This window comes from Myotis nattereri, assembly GCF_964212035.1.
Source record: "Myotis nattereri genome assembly, chromosome: 14".
Lineage (NCBI taxonomy): Eukaryota > Metazoa > Chordata > Mammalia > Chiroptera > Vespertilionidae > Myotis > Myotis nattereri.
In genome coordinates this window covers 38,593,071-38,609,580 of record NC_138089.1, presented here as the reverse complement: position 1 = coordinate 38,609,580, position 16,510 = coordinate 38,593,071, and the positions used below count along the sequence as shown (strand labels likewise).

At 46.2% G+C, this 16,510-nt stretch overlaps 1 protein-coding gene across 3 annotated transcripts in view; it reads left to right on the top strand.

The window, feature by feature from the left end:
- Positions 1–16,510, top strand: part of RFTN1 (raftlin, lipid raft linker 1) — a 175,392-nt gene that overhangs the window by 91,401 nt on the left and 67,481 nt on the right. The gene's annotated exons all lie outside the window — the stretch shown is intronic.

Genomic DNA, 16,510 nt, shown 5'->3' with positions numbered 1-16,510 from the left:
AGGGAAAGTTGCCTTCTTGCAGGGGATTCCGTCTCTGCCCAGAAATGTGTCTGGTTTTGAACGCCTCTTCATGCCATGTGAGGTTTGCCGCCTAATTGCAGGGTCCGCTTGATTTTAATATGATGACGTTGACTGCAGAAGGAATGCCCTTGCCCAAATGGGGCTCAGTTCATTGCTTAATGCTTATCTTGTTCTCCCTTCCCCAGTCTTCCACAAGCATTGACAATTCCAGACTCTGTAGAGGTGATATGATTTGTTTGAGATCCAATCAGTCAACTAGGGAATTCATCAATAACTATGTTGGCCATTTCTAACTTTGGGCTGGAAATAGTCCTAGGTGCTGGGATTCAGAGACCCAAATAGGTGTGGCCCCTGCCCTGCTGTTCTCACAACAAGCCACATGGTGTGGTCTGGGCATCAGGAGGTACCTGAGCTGTGACAGAAGGATGAGGAGGGGTTATCTGGTGATGGGGCTGGGCAGCCTGGGGAGCCCTCCAAACAGAGGAAGCAACATGTGTGAGGGCCTGAGGCAGGAGGGAGCTGAGGGGCATCCAAAGACGAGCGGACCTTGGGGAAGAAAGGGAATGTGTGTCAGGGGTGGGAGAAGGGGCCAGGACTGGGCTGTAAAAGCAGTGGGAGGCTGTTGAGAGGAATGTTGCAGCAGAGTGAAATAATTAGATTGTCCCTTTAAACACCCAGTGATTCCTGTTGTTGTTCCCTTCCTGCCTCCCTCCCTCCCTTCAACCTTTATTGAGTGTTCAGGGTTTACAAGTCGCAGGGAATAACCACTCACGTATGGCAGGGCGGGGGTGGGGTGGGGTGGGGGTGGGGTGAGCGGGGGAGGGCCCTAGACTGTAGACTAGGAATCAGATGATCTCTCAGGTCAAAATTTCCAGTAATTTTACTCTGGTAAAATTCAGATTATTACTTAAGAAATGGGGGGAAAGCCATTTGTGTTCACCCATGCATAAGCCTGGGAACACAAGTGTTTGTGGAACTCATGTAGCTGTCTCTATAAATAGGGCCATCTTCTCTGGATGGCTGCAAGTAAAATGTTCTGATAAACTTGGGCAGGGACATCTGAGAGGAGGAAGAATAGTTTTAGACTTGGCTTTGTAATTAAGACTCAGATGCTGAGAATAGTTGAGGGTAAGTGGGAAAAAGGAGGCATGAGGCTCTGGCCACGCCGTCGTATATGCTCTTCTAAACACATGGGATTTAGTGCTTTTGTCTTAACCAAACCCGATCATTGCGTGGCTGACCCGTTGCAAGTACCCATATCAGGTCTTAAGGAGACTCCGGCCTGATTAGCAGGCACTCGATGCTCTGAGTGTCTGTAGCGTCTGAAGTGTAGATGGACATCCATCCAGCAGAGGAGGAGATAACCTCACAGTTATGGTTTGAAGGACAAGCCAGTGTTTATTTAAAATGTTTACTCTTATCCCACCACTCTACCCCCCCCCCCCCACACACACACACACACTGGCTGTGTGTGTACATCAGGATCTGATGGTTCGTTTCATAATTAGTTAAATCAGTCATTGACACTAGCTCATTCATTCTACGTTTGTTTTCAGCATTTTAAAAATTATACACTTTAAACTTTTTTTTATTGATTTGAGAGACAGAGAGAGAAACAATGGTTTGTTGTTCCACTTGTTGATGCATTCATTGGTTGCTTCTTGTATGTGCCTTGACCAGAGATGGAACCTGAAACCTTGGCGTGGCAGGGCGACCTCTAACCAACTGAGCTACCCGGCCAGGGCCACAAAGTGTACACTTTAAAGCCCCCTGGGCCATCTTTCACCTGCCGTGCACCTGCTTTTTCAACAAAAATCATTGGGTCCAGACACACTAGACACATTGCACACTAGGGAAGCCCGAGATTTCTTACCCAGGTTTATCTCCCGTTGTGTGTGCTGGAGTCTCTCGCCTCTGTTCCTCTCCAGAGAGAGGTGGCTCCTGGTCATGGTCAGCAGGGTGCAAGTACCGTTTCCCGCCGTGGAGAGCTCAGGTGTGCTGAGGCTGCCCCACCATTCACCCCCGCACTCCCGTGACCAAGGGCCGGACCTGGACGTAGCCAGCATTTCTGGCTGTCAGTGCTGGCTGTGGCTTTAGTTTCTAGGCCGGTGGCCATGGCAACCAGGAGAAGAGGGACGATGGATGGAACTGGGCCCCCCTTTCCTCGGATCCTCTTTTCTGCTGTTGGATAGGATTTCTGGAGAAAACACCACCTGTGTGTGTGCAGAGAACAGAGGGGAACCGAAAGCCCCTCTGCGGGGTCAACAGCTGTTCCAGCTGATGGCAGGATTGTACATAAGTGTAAATTTTTCTGTCATCACACGGGTAGGAGACTACGGGAGCTTCCTGGGAAGGAATATACTAAAACCCATTTGTGTGTTTTCAACAAATACACGCTTAATGAATAGCTTGGTCCCCGTGTATGTATATAGGGTGGCACTTGTTAATTGCCATTCACTTAGGCCAAGATGAAGCTGTGTCACTGGCGGCTACAGCTTGCAGTCATTACTTTCTATCTGGGTCATTATTTTGTGTGAAATAATGGCTCCTGTTCCTATGACAAGTACATCTGTCTTGCGATGAGTTGGTAATTAACTCATTTTGTCATTGTACCATCACGCAGGAGAAGCTTATGTTCCTCTCCGCATATTAGAATTAAGCTCAAAGTGATTCGAATCTTTTTTTCTTAAGAACAATGCCCCCGTATTGTTTTTCTACCAAATGTTTTAAATTAGAACCTTTGGGTAGAGAGAGCATGGTTAGAAAGGAGGGTCCGGCGATTTCGTTCTTTTCCATAATTAGGAAAAATAAAGTCGTTTTGTGTCTGTGTCGTGTAAAATTAGCTGAAGATGCCATAATTTACAGCCCCTTTCCATCATGATTTTTCGCAGAGGGCGAAGGGAGATGTAAAAAGATGCTCTCTTCCCTTTCAACGTGGTCTAAGGATTTCTCTGCGCGCGTGGGCCAGTCAAATTAAATCTGGGCTACTGCATCCTGATTTCCCCTCTTGTATCCTGCTGTGCTCCATCCAACCGGCCCTTTATGTAAATTATTTATTATGGACCACAGAGCACTTGAAATTCAGATTTATGAGCAGACTTGGAGAGACTGTGTTTTCCACATCCTCGAACCAAATGCTTGAGGGAGGAAGCGTTTGCGAGGTTCCGTCTCTGTTCCCTTGAGACAAAGGTTCAGCCGCCAGGTACTCCCGGAGCCTGTCTTGCGTGGCTGGTGGGTCTGTGGGCCTCTTGGAGTTTCCCAGGAGGGTGTAAAAGAGACAGAGTGACAGGGAATAAAGAGCCGGCAGGTTCGTCTTCAGATTACTTTGCATCTCCGGAGCATCCCGGGAAAGGACTCACATGTTTGGAAAGCACGTTACAGTTTTCAGCCATTGCACACATTTTCTGCTTGGTGCTTCACAGTAGTTCAGGAGGCTGCGCTGGTGGTGGTATCTCCCTTTTAAACAGGTGGGATCTAAGCTCAGAGAAGGTGAGGGCTTTGCCCAGGGGCTGGGACAGCTGAGGGATGGCACCTGGGCTGGTGTTTCTGAGGGTGGGGCACCTGCAGGCAGTAACTGAGCTTGGAGGGGGTGGGAAGGTTCGGTGGCTGGGCGGCCAGGGCAAGGTTTTGTAGAGATGCGTTATAGGATGAGGACTCCGAAAAGGGAGGGATCAACTCTTGTGGAGATGGAGGGATGAGGTGGACAGGGCTGTTCCTGGTGTGGGCAGGAGCGTGAGCTGAAGGTGAGAAGTGGGAGATGACAGAGGGAGGAGGAAGCTGGTTCTGGGCAGGGTTCCTTTGATTACATGAAACAAGAGTCCTACTCAAGCCGGCTTAGGTGAACCAGGCAGGAAATGGCTTGGAGCCCTAGACTCCAGAGTCTAGAATTCCAGGAATACAGAACCACCACTCCCGCCCACCCCCGCCCACCCCCCAAAAAACTTGATATCTCTGACTGTATTATATGCTGCTGGCCCATATTTATGTGTGTACTAGAGGCCCCATGCATGAAATTCGTGCAGGAATAGGTCTTCCTTCCCCTGGCTGCTGGAACCAGCTTCCTCCAGCACCCGGGACCCAAGCTTCCCTCGCAGCCCCAACTTCGTGTGGAAAGTTGTCCAGTCTAATTAGCATATTATGCTTTTATTAGTATGGATAGGTTTATTTGAATTTTAAATAAGATCTTACACCACAGAGGCACTCCCCCTATGTGCCAGAGAGACCCTGTCCTAAAGGGCTTTACATGTACTATACTCTTAACCCTAATCTCACGGCTCTGAAGACGTGTCCCCATTTTACAGGTGAACAGACTGAGGCACAGAGAAGCTATGCCGTTTGCCTAAAGTTACACCTGCGAAAGGCATGACTGGGATTTGAACCCAGCCTGCCTGACCCAGAGGCCACACTTGTGACCATTGGGCCATGCCATCTCTTCTGTGTAGCTCTCAGGGACCGAGAGTGGGGCTGTCCCAGCCAGAAGGCAGGGTTAGGCATGGGAGACAGAGGGGTGCAACCGTATCTGGTACATAGGGACGGATTTTGGAGCACCTCCCCCAGTGAAGGCTGGAGCTCGGGGCCTGTAGCATATGGGAGAAGGTCACACCCCCTGCCATTGTCCAGGTGAGCCGTGGAGGCCTTTGCCCTCAGGCCCTTAGCTCTGGGCTCTGTTCCTTAGATTCACTCTTTTCTGATGGAGGGATTAACACTGACCTGCAGGATCTACTTAGAACTGGTTTATTTTATCTCATACTGGACCACAGAGCCTTTAGAATGAAGACAGTTGAGGAGAGGCGAGGCTGACTCTTGCCTTGTCCTGTGAGGGTCCCACTGTATGGGCCAGAACTAGAGAGTCAGTGTGTGACTTAAACTAGATGCATTACCCTGCAGAGAACCAGATGATGTTGCTTATACCTTGGCCTCTAAAGAAAGGAACCTGACTGATTTAAAAAATGTCATTGGCTCCTTTTAATGAAACAAAAGATCCCCACCCCCTAGGATTATGAAACTCTGCCTGCGGTATATAAATGACTCATCATTAATTTCTGGCTGATTGTTGAGTATTCAGAGCCTCATTTCTACAAGTGCAGTGCAGAGAATCTAATTTAATTAGTGCAAATTCAGAGTGAAAGGAAAATTATGTATAAAAGGCTTCCCTTTCCCCGCTGCACCCTCCCCCTTCTCCCCAATCTAGAGAATCGTGACAGTTTTAAAAGGCAAATCTGGTAGAGTGGGAGGAGGCAAAATAGTGTGTCATTCTAGAATGAGTGTGCCCTTGGTGTGGAAGGATGTGACTGGGGGCTGGGCAGAGAGGAAGCTGAGGGTGAGACATCAGGTATTGCTGAGGGATGCGGTGTCCTGTTTGCTGTTGTGTTTCCACAACTTAATAAATATTTGAGAACAAATTAAAGAGAAACAGAGGAAGAATCATTAAGACTCTGTTGCGCAGCCGGCATGGCTCAGTGGTTGAGCATCGACCAATGAACCAGGAGGTCACGGTTTGATTCCCGGTCAGGGCACATGCCCGTTGCTGGCTCAATCCCCAGTGTGGGGCGTGCAGGAGGCAGACAATCAATGATTCTCTCTCATCATTGATATTTCTGTCTCTCTCTCCCTCTCCCTTCCTCTCTGAAATCAATAAAAATGTATATATTTTTAAAAATGCTCTGTGTCATGAAAGGGGAGAGAGAAGCCCAAGGTGACACTCAGGTGGCTGGTCTGTGAGGTGGGGCCATTTGTGAGGATGGGGGACCCAGTGTGAGGAGCCATTGGGGGCAGAGCAATCATGCGATTGGGGAGGGACATGTTGGGACTCAGGACAGTGGGACACTCAATGGAACATTCCAGGAGGCAGCTGTGGTTGTTGGGCTAGAGCTCAGGAAGAGGCTAGGAATGGAGCTATAGTTGTCTGAGGGGCAGACTCAGAGGCCCACAGGGGGCCAGGCAGGTGATGACAGTGAGGAAGTGGCATGTGCCCATCTCCAGGGGGGCAGCCGCTGCTCGCCATCAGCTCATTGTTACCTGGTAGAAATATGGACCCAGAATCACAAGATCTTCTGTTGGTGTTGGGTTGACTAGTTGGCTTCCTTTGTTTTAGAGAAGTTGATAGTGTTTTTACTTTGTTCCTGTGAAGTCTCCTGCGTTTCCAATGCAAACAGAACCACTGAAAAATAAAAACTGCAAGATCTAGACGGGTGTTTCTCACATCGTCTGTGGTGAAGGACCAGGTTTTGTTTGTTTTCCAATCCATTAAGGAGTGATCTTTTTGTAAAATACAATAAAAACATGGCAGCAATATTGAGTAGCAAAGAAAGGGCCTATATGCTTACGCTAACGTTCTGTCCCTGCCTTGTCCTGGGCCAGGAATAAAGCATGTATTGACCAGCAGTGAGCCGAGGACCCCATGTTGATTGGGCCACTAGTTGAGCTGGTAAAGCCACGGGACAGGATGAACGGGGGATGTGAAAACTCACTCGTGCTTGCAGAGGCCGGGCCCTAGAGAGGATCCAGAGAAGAACTAGAAAGAACTTTTACAAAGTGGGGAGAAAGGAGAGAGCGTCCGTGTTACAGAACCTCAGGGAAGAGACTAGAAAACAGCATAAAAGCAAGAACCCCCTGGGCAGGTGGCCCACAGGTTTGGCCACTGATAAGTCTTGCAAGAGCAATGTGCATGGGGTGGAGCAGGCAGAGGACCCCTGCCATGGGTTTAAAAGTAAATAAGTTTAGACGGAGAGAGAGGGAAAGGTGGTTAAGACAGAGTACAGGGAAAGGGGAGTTTTGTTTTTGTAAGAGGAGGGCATCTTTGAAAGCTGAAAGGTGCCCGTAGAGAAGGGACCGTTAATGGAAGCCTGAGGTGATACAAGGTGGAGGCAGAGCTGAGGCTGGGGGAGGAGGGAGGAGGATGTTTACAGGCTTAAACCTTCACAGTGGGAGGAAAAACTAACTGGGAGCTGCTGTCTGGAGGCCTCTATTTTCTTATGAAGCTTCTCTCCGGCCCCAGCCTCTCCTGATCTCTGTCCTCCTCCTATTTTCATTGGCCTGCGATCATCCTGTTCTTTCCAGGGAGGTCCGTGAAGTGAATTTGAGCCTGGGAAGAGGGAAGTGGCCCTATGCTTGTCTTGATCACTCCCCCAAGCGGAGGCAAGTTCTTGTACGTCGTTTTCTCTCCCTGCGTGAATCCAAGAGCCAGTATCAGGGGGCCGGCAGCCATTAGTGTGTCTTTGAACAGATCTCTGAGGGCTCCTAGGCAGTCATGTTCCTGGACCCCCTTAGTGAACCAGCACAGGTACTGTCCCTGGTCACGTGAGGCTCACAGTCGAGCTGAGGACACAGACACAGAGCGGGTGTCATCTGCTGGAGGTAAGGGCCCTGGAGTACCATGGGCAAGGGGTCCGGCAGCGGGAAGAGGCAGTGGCCGGAGAGAAGTGGTATTTGCACTGGGAAAGTGGAGGGAGTGCCGGCTGGAATGGTGAGGAGAAAGGCCATGGTTGGGAGGGAGCGTGTTTGCCTTGAGGAACAGGAAGAGGGCCATTGTGATTGGACCACAGAGGATGGAGGATCGGGTGCTGTGTGATGAGGCTGGAGAGCTCGTTGGGGCTCGCAGGGCAAAGCCAGCAGGCCAGGCTCAGGATTTGGGTGCTCATCTTAAATTCAATGGAAACCCATTGGAGAGCTTTAAGGAGAAGCTAGAGAATGGTCTCCTCCTTGCAGGGGTGGATTCAGTGAGGACACTGGGAGCAGCTCTTTGTAGACAGTTAAGCTTAGGTGGTGGCATTGTGGTGGAGATGGGGGGACGTGGATAGATACAAGAACTGGAGCAGGCAGATCACCGGGGTTGTGTGCAGATCGGAGAGTGGCGTGTGGAGAGGGAGGGAACCAGGCTGTGCAGCTGATGAATGTGGGGGCGTGCGGGGGGGGGGGGGGGCTCTGTTGAGACGGGGAGGGCTCAAGCCCTTGTTTCTGTGGCCCAGGAGCGTAGGGCAGAGACACCGCTGGCAAATGGTCATGGATGATATTGCTGAGGAAGGGAGAGCGGGTGAGCGGGAAAAGGGCCTGGAACTGAGCTCTGGGAGACTCTAGCATTCACTGTTGTGAGGGAGGTGTTCAGAGGCGGGGGTGTCAACCCTGTCGGTGGCATGGCCATGAGCATGAGGTCATGGGTGACCTTTGTGGGAGCTATTTTGGTGGCCTTCCCCCTCCTAAATACATATTTTGTGAGACCTGACCCAAAATGCCATTGGGTTGAAAACCACTGCCCTTTACCCCACAGAACTCTATGTGTGATTCTGTGTCATTCATACGATGGTTCTCGGTTGTGTTTTTTATGTTTCACTTTCGAATTTAAAATGTGCTTTTTTTTCTCTCTCTCTCTCCATGGGCTTGCTGAACTGTCTTCATTGTCCTCTTTCGTGTAATTTTTTATTAAGTGACTAAATTTTAATATCTGACTAGGGATGAGAACTTGCCTGCATAAAAGCACCGCAATTTTATGTAATTTCTAGCATTCAGAGCACATATCACATGAAATAATAATCACCAAAGAACTAGCAGTTAAATCAGGAAAAAAAAGGGGGGGAACTTGGGATTCCTAAAAATGGCATTTGGATGGGCGCAGAACAGAGAGGGGCCTGTTGGTGGCTTGTGGCAGCTTGTGGCTGTCAGGCCTATATTCCTTTGTGGTCTCTGCAGAGAAATTGCCCCAAATCTAAGAAATCAGAAACTATTCTAGATGCTGGGAGAGAAGGCAAAAGACTGGAAGGGAAAGAGAAATTAAACCAGGGGAGGTGGCAGACCTGTGCCCACGAATGCTTTGTTCTAGGGATAAATGAGACCCGGGCATAGCTCTCTCTTCTGCAGTAAGAACCCTGCTTACCTTTCTATCCTCCTGGGTGGCATTTGGCCCTTGGGAAAGCTAATGTCTCCTCCATCCCCTTCTTGTTGGTTGGAGATTGGTGGTGCCAAGGCTCATGTAACTTTGCCTGAGGCCAGGTGGTGGGGTTGGCTGTTGGCCAGCCTGGGAGTTCCTGCAGATGAGGGACAAAGGTCTGCTTCCCCAGGACACAGCTGTGGCCATGGGCACCTGGGGTGTATCTTGCTCCCACAGTTTTTGAAATGGCCCCAGAAGGAGTCTGTCTGGCAATGGACAAGCTGGGATAACGACCAGGTTCAGGCTCCTGTTGCCTCTGAGCCATGCTGATGGCAGACAGCCATGTCCCTTTTTGGCCGAGAGTGAAATCAAAAGGGATGAAGGGCAAGAGTTTCTTTCTTCTAAGCCAGTGCCTCTTGATGTGTGCCCACCCCGCAGGGCTCCTCGGGAAAAGAGGGCCTGCAGTCCAGTGTGTTTGGGAAGCTTGCACATGGTAAGCCATCTTGCAGGGAGGGGTCACCGTGCCCCTTAGAAGAATCAAGGCTCTGAAAAGGTCTGCAGTAAGAAACCTGCTTACTTTGTTTAACTCAGCACTTCTCGGATGTCATTTAAGAACTTTCCCATTGCTTCTCCTCCTCCCCAAATACCTATTTATATCACGGAGCAGGCTTTGGAAAGTGCACCAAATCAACAAGGAACCCACGGACCAATTACCAGCCATGAACAATCACGGGTCATGGGTGTGTGGTCAGAGCCAGTCTCCTCTCTTTTCACAAGGGGTTCCTGATCCTGGCTATCTCCAACCGTACAGAATTGCCGTAAGCGCACATAAATCGATTACTTTATTGTATTTTCTTGGTTCTATTAAAACAAATCTTTCCACCCAGACACATGGTGTAACTGTGTTTTCTAATCCTCACCCAAATCTCTAACGGAGGGGAGATTTGGAGCAGGGCAATTTAAAACCCCCTCCTCTCTTTTGTCACCCCAGAAAGACACGTGCTCGGTGCCTCTGTCATTCTTCTTTTTTAATCACAGACATAGCAATCCTCTAACACAGTCAGCAGAAACGAGGTCATTGGATTTGTTGACGGCTGTAAAATCGCAGATAACATTTGCTCTGCTGTCTGGGTCAGTCCCAGCTTAGCTGACCATGGTCTCTTAAAAGGACGGGCTTCTTGGACTAGCCCCCACAGCCCCCAACTTCTTCTGCCAGTTATTAATCAGATCCTCAAACATATTGCTTTCTCCAGCCTTGACTTCTCATTTTTTTTATCTCTCCCCTATACTCTCTGTTCAGAAGTGACAGTTTATTTCTTAACAGCACTCTCCAATAGAAATATAATTTGAGCCACCTATGTAATTTTAAAATTTCTAGTAGCCATGTTTAAAGAGTAAAAACAGAAGTGAAATTAATTTTAGTAATGGATTTTTAATTAACCCAGTATATCTGAAATACTACTTTTTTAACATGTAATGAGATGTTTTACTTTTCTTTTTTTGTTAATAAACTAAATCTTTGAAATCTGGTATATAATTTACATTTGTATCACATCTTAATGCTAACTTTTCAATAGTTGAAGTGGCATATCCTCTAAAATGAAGTTGTATTTAACAAAAATATTTTATACTGCTTCAATTTTTTAAATTTAAAATTGATTTTAAATTAATTGAAATATAATAAAAATTAAAAATTCAGCTCCTTAGTCATACTAGCCACATTCTAAGTGCTTGGTAGCCACATGTGGATAGAGGCAGCTGTCTTAGGCAGCATGGTTCTGTAGGGTTCATTTATTCACACAGTTTTTGGTTTCCCATGTTTTCTAAGTTGATACAAAATATTTGTCATTATGAGTCTTGTCAGCCACAAGAAACAAGGAGTAATATATAGCTTATATTGGATAACCAAAGGCAATTTTCCCCACAAAAAGATCCAACTGAGAGTCTGGGGCCAAAACTTGCCTATATAACTTTTTAGGAATATATTTGAAATAACTAAATTTCTTTTTAAAATAAATTAATTTAGTTGTACATGTATTTTCACATTACCTGAAAACACACACACACACACACACACACACACACACACACAAACACACTTGGAAATTGTGCTTTTGTTCCCTGTGTTTACATTTCCTGAAACCATTTTATTCCTACACTCCTCACGCATCTTGGCCTTCAGTGTCTTTATCATCACCAGAGTAACTTTTGGGGGCCTGCAGCACAGGTTTCCAGCTCATCATATTTACTTTCCTCCAATTTGCTTGGAATTCAGTGCTTTTAAAATTAATGAATGATGCTATCACTAAAAACTCTATCCTAAGTCATAAATGCGCGTTGATTTAGCAGTAGGACCATTGCTATCCAGCTCCTGTGAGAAATCACCATAATGTAAGCACTTCTGCTGCACTGCTCTTCAGAAAAAGAAAAATCCCGTTTTATTGAAGATAACATAAGTAACAAGAGAGGGCATGCATCGTAAGTGCACAGCTCAGTGAGTTCGCCTGAAATGAACACACCTGTGTAACCAGCACCCAGGGCGGGAAACAGCAAAGCCTTCCCTGTGGCCTCTACCGTCACTTTCCCTCTCTGCCCCAAAGCTAGCCTCTATCTAATTTCTAACGTCAAAGGTTAGCTTCACGTGGCTTTGAACTTTATGTAAGTGGAATTTTTTATAAAAAGCATCTTTGCTCAACACTGTCTGAGATTCATTGGTGTCCCAGTAGCTTATTTTCATTTGTCTCTAAAATTCCGGCATTTCTTTTTAAAAGCTATCTTTGTTTAAGAAGCACTGGAAATAGTGGGGAGAACACTTTGTCAAGTATATGATTGCCTGACACCCATGCTGTACACCTAAAACTAATACAAAATAATGTTGACTGTAAACTGAAATTGAAAAATAAAATTTAAAAAAAGAAGATTGCTTACTGCAGCAACCAAAATTTTCTCTCACGCTATAGGAATTATTTTAAATTTTTGTTAAAAGTCTTTTCCTTCTTTTTAAAAATCAAGTCCATCAGATGATTTCAGTAAACATCCCAAACTAGTTTGGTTAATGTGTTTTCCCTAGTAAGTATTTTCTTAAATAATATGTTTTTTATTGATTTTTAGAGAGAGAGTGAGGGAGAGAGAGTGATTGGCTGCATCCCGGACGATCCCCAAAGGGGATCCCTTCTAGATATGTGCCCTAACCGGGAATCGAACCAGCAACCTTCTTGGTGTATGGGACACGCTCCAACCAGCTGGACCACCCAGCCAGGGCTTCCCAGCAAGCATTTTGCCATTCCGTACAAAGTGAGAGTTTGTGTATTGTGAGAACCTCTGTGAAAGTCTGTAAATGTATAAAGTTATCCCTGTTGTCCAAGGACTGGCATCTGGGTGGTAAAACCCAGGAGATACACAGGGTATATCCAGGAGATGCGGTGTGTGATTGTTGGTGGATTGTGTATTTCCCCATCCAGCTTCTGTGAGTCAGGTCAGCATGCTGTGGTTGCTGAATATGGTCTAACTCTTAGCAGGGGAGATAACTTTTATGGATCTTCTTCCCCCAGATATCCGCGTGGCTAACTCCTTCACTTCCTTCCAATCTTTGTTCAAGTTCACCTTCCAGCACATCCGCCCACCCTGTCCACCCATTTTTTTATTTTTTTATTGTTGTTATTTTATCCTTACCCTAGGATATGTTTATTGATTTTAGAGAGAGGAAGGGGGAGAGAGAGAAAGAGGGAAACATCAATGTGAAAGAGAAACATCGATCGGTTGCCTCTCATAAGTGCCCCAACAGGGGACCAAACCCAAAACCCGCTGTGTGCCCTGACTGGAAATTGAACCAGCAACCGTTTGGTGTACTGGATGACTCTCCAATCAGATGAGCCAGACTGGCCAGCACCTGCCCACCATTTTTTTTTTTAAAGCACCTTATCCCCTGCCGCTCTCCACCATAGTAATTCCCTTTACTCTTCTCTATTTCTCTCTTATCTGTAGCTTTTGTCATTTCCTAATACTTTATTATTCTTACTTAATTATTATGTTTACTAGAGACTTAGTGCATGAAAATCGTGCACTGGCGGGAGGGGGGGGCGGGGGGGGGTGGGTCTTTCAGCCCAGATTGCAAGAGGGCGCAGGCCAGGCTGAGGGACCCGACCGGTGCATGGTTGGGGCCTGGGAGGAATGTGGGAGGTTGGCCAGCCGGGGAGGGACTGCGGGAGGGCTCCAGGGCGTGTCCGGCCCGTCTCCCTCAGTCCCGATTGGCCGGACCCCAGCAGCAAGCTAACCTACTGGTCAGAGCATCTGCCCCCTGGTGGTCAGTGTACATCATAGCAAGCAGTTGAGCGGCCTTAGCATATCATTAGCATATTACGTTTTGATTGGTTGAACGGACAACTGGACAGTTAGCATATTAGGCTTTTATTATATAGGATTATTTACTGTCTCTTTTTTTCCATGCAGAGAAGAGTGTAGGTCATATAGTAGATGCTCAGTGGATAATTGTGGCACGAGAGGGTGGCAGCCCATGAATTTCCAGGGCTTGAAAGATGTCACAGTTGTATGGGAACAGATGCTTTCAGAGCTGATGCAATGATGACGCGGTGGACGGACACTCCTACCATTTCTTTTTCCTGTAACTTGCAGAAGCTTTTTTCATGTTTAGGGGTGGTTGAGACTTGTTGAGGAAGTGACTTGTGAGGATTGTATGTCATCCCCTTCTACTTCATACTTCCCAGCAGATACATTTACAAATACGCAATTTGCTGTTATCACCAGGAAAGATTCTAAAGTGGCATATGTGTATAAAGGGTATGTATGTACTAGGACGTGCTTTATGAGATGGGACATGTTCTGGGTGCTAATTATGCACTGTCAGTGGACACATGTGGAAGCTGACGGGTTTACAGCACAGGTTGAACCTTCCCATCAGCACAGGTTGTTGCGAGGTGCTGAGCATCCCTGCTCAGTGAGACCTCCTGCCTGCCGGAGCTGTCTGGCATCCAGCACAGATAATGAGCGTGGGAATCTGGATTAACCTGGCGGCGTGTCCGGGTCGGGTGTCTCATCTGAGAAATGGAATTTATCCTGGCAGGCAGTTAGGCTGCCTGCTATATCATATTTCCCCCCAAACTGGGAGGTTTCACTTTTACTGCACGAGTTGATGTGCACTCTTTCCTGCGGGTTTTAGAGCCAGATAAACCCCTGTAAGGTTTAACCCTTTCCTGCTGTGGGGAGAATTCCCACTCCCAGAGCTAGACCCCATTAGGATGAGTCCGCAGTGTGGAGGATGGCTTGGGGGAAGGAGCGGAGGGCGTGTTCTTGGACATAAAGTACCCAATTACTGAAGCTGACTTACCTCCTCAAGGAGAAATCTGGAACTTTAAAAGCCCAGTTCCAGAATTTTCTCCTGATTCCAGTAAAGGAAAACTGCTACTTAATAACTTGGGTAGTCAGTTATGCAGGGCACATGGCCTTCTGGAATTCTTGGTTTTCTTCCCTGTAAAATGAGGCTTTTGCACATTGATAATCTGCAATATTCTATGATTCTATGGTTGACCCCAGCTTTTCAATGATTTCTCCAGAGGCTTATTTTATTAATTCATATTTTAGGATCGTGGCATGCTGAATTTTAGTGCCATATGCCTTCATTTTATGAAATTTTCTGGGCACATCTTAGCATTCGCTGTGCTCTGTATTTGTTAAATCAATGTTTGTTGATTGATAGCCATTTTTGTCTTTCCCCTTAAGTAGTAATTATAATTGGGGTTCAAGATAAGGGCTTTTATTTTTTACAAGCTTTTTCCCCTTAGGGTTAAAAGTAAACGTTTCCTTCTGACACTTCAATGGAAAAAAAATCTATTGTGAGGAAAATCTAAACTTAAATGATTAATTTGTTGGATCACTTCTGACTTCTTAAGTGTTTAAAATACTGAAAAATAAGATAGATTACCATTATGTGGGTGGTGCTGAAATCTATACAAGTAATCCAAGATCTGGGTTTGGACAAATGGCCCAAGTGTTCCAATAACTGATTATTCTAAATCTAGCCTAAGCAATAAGAGAAAATAGATTTAACCAAAGTTTCCCGAATAACTAATTACTTCCCAATCTATCTTCATTCTGTTAGCCCCATAGCAGCAGGCCTAGGATTAAAAGGTATCTGGGGAGGATGGGTAGTAGGACATTACTGTTTGCTGTGTTAGGGATATTATTGGTGGGGGTGGCAGGGATCTTATATGGGTGAGGGAGTAGGGATTTTTTTTCCAGATTGATTGAAATGTAATTGACAATATTATGTAAGTTTATTATGTACAACATGATGATATGATAAACCTATATATTGTTAAATGATCAGTACATAGTTAACATTCATATTTACCATTTTCTGTGGGGGGTAAAAATATTATCTACTCTCTTAGCAAATTCCAGTTATATAATACAGCAGTGTTAACTGTAGTCACCATGCTGTACATTCTATCCTCAGAACATACTCATCTTATAACGGCAAGTTTGTACCAGACCCTGGTAACCGCCATCCTATTCTCTCCTTCTGTGAGTTTGACTTTTTTAGGTTCCACATATAAGTTATATCATATAGTATTTGTCTTTCTCTGTTTGACTTATTTCACTCAGCATAATGCCCTCCAGGTCCATTGTTGCAAATGGCAGACGTCCCTTCTTTTTAATGGTTGAATCATATCCCATTGTATACATACCACATTTTCTTTTTAAAAAAAAATATATATTTTATTGATTTTTTACAGAGAGGAAGGGAGAGGGATAGAGAGTTAGAAACATCAATGAGAGAGAGACATCGATCAGCTGCCTCCTCCACACCCCCTATTGGGTATGTGCCCACAACCAAGGTACATGTCCTTGACCGGAATCAAACCTGGGACCCTTGAGTCCGCAGGCTGACGCTCTATCCACTGAGCAAAACCGGTTAGGGCCACATTTTCTTTAATTAGGGATGTTATTGGTGGGGTGATAGGGTGTTATTGAGCAGAAGGCAGTCCAAGAAGCTTTTATTTACTTATTCTTAATTCTTACTGGAGGATTTTTTCCCCCATTGATTGGAGGGGGAAGAAGAGGGAGGGAGGGAGAGAGGGAGAGAGGGGGGGGGGGGTATGATGTGAGTAATTATATCTCACATCAAGGGACCTTGTCTATTTCTTCCCTGCTATGTCCCCGCATCTGAAGCAGTTCCTGATAAGCTAGTAGGTACTCAGTATATGTTAAAAAAAGGAATGAGTGGGTAGGAGGTTAAATCTGCAGAATTTTGTCCAACTTTCTCACTCATCGATGTGAGTGAGAGATGTCGATTACTTGCCTCCTACATGCACCCTGACCGAGGCCTGGAATCGAACCTGCAACCCAGGTATGTGCCCTTGACCAGGAATTGAACCTGAGACCCTTCAGTGTCCGGGCCAACATTCTAACCACTTAGCCTCAATGACCAGGGCCCAAGAAGCTTTTATTGAAAAGGCTCCTTCAGAGATAAAAAGGTTGGGATGGAGGGTGTAGGGAGTAGAAGAAAAACACCGGAAAAGGTGGGAAACTTTTAAAGAACATGTATAAGTCTCTTCCTGCTGGAAATAAAGTTAGTTCTTCATGGAACTCTTCATTATTCAGTTGGTG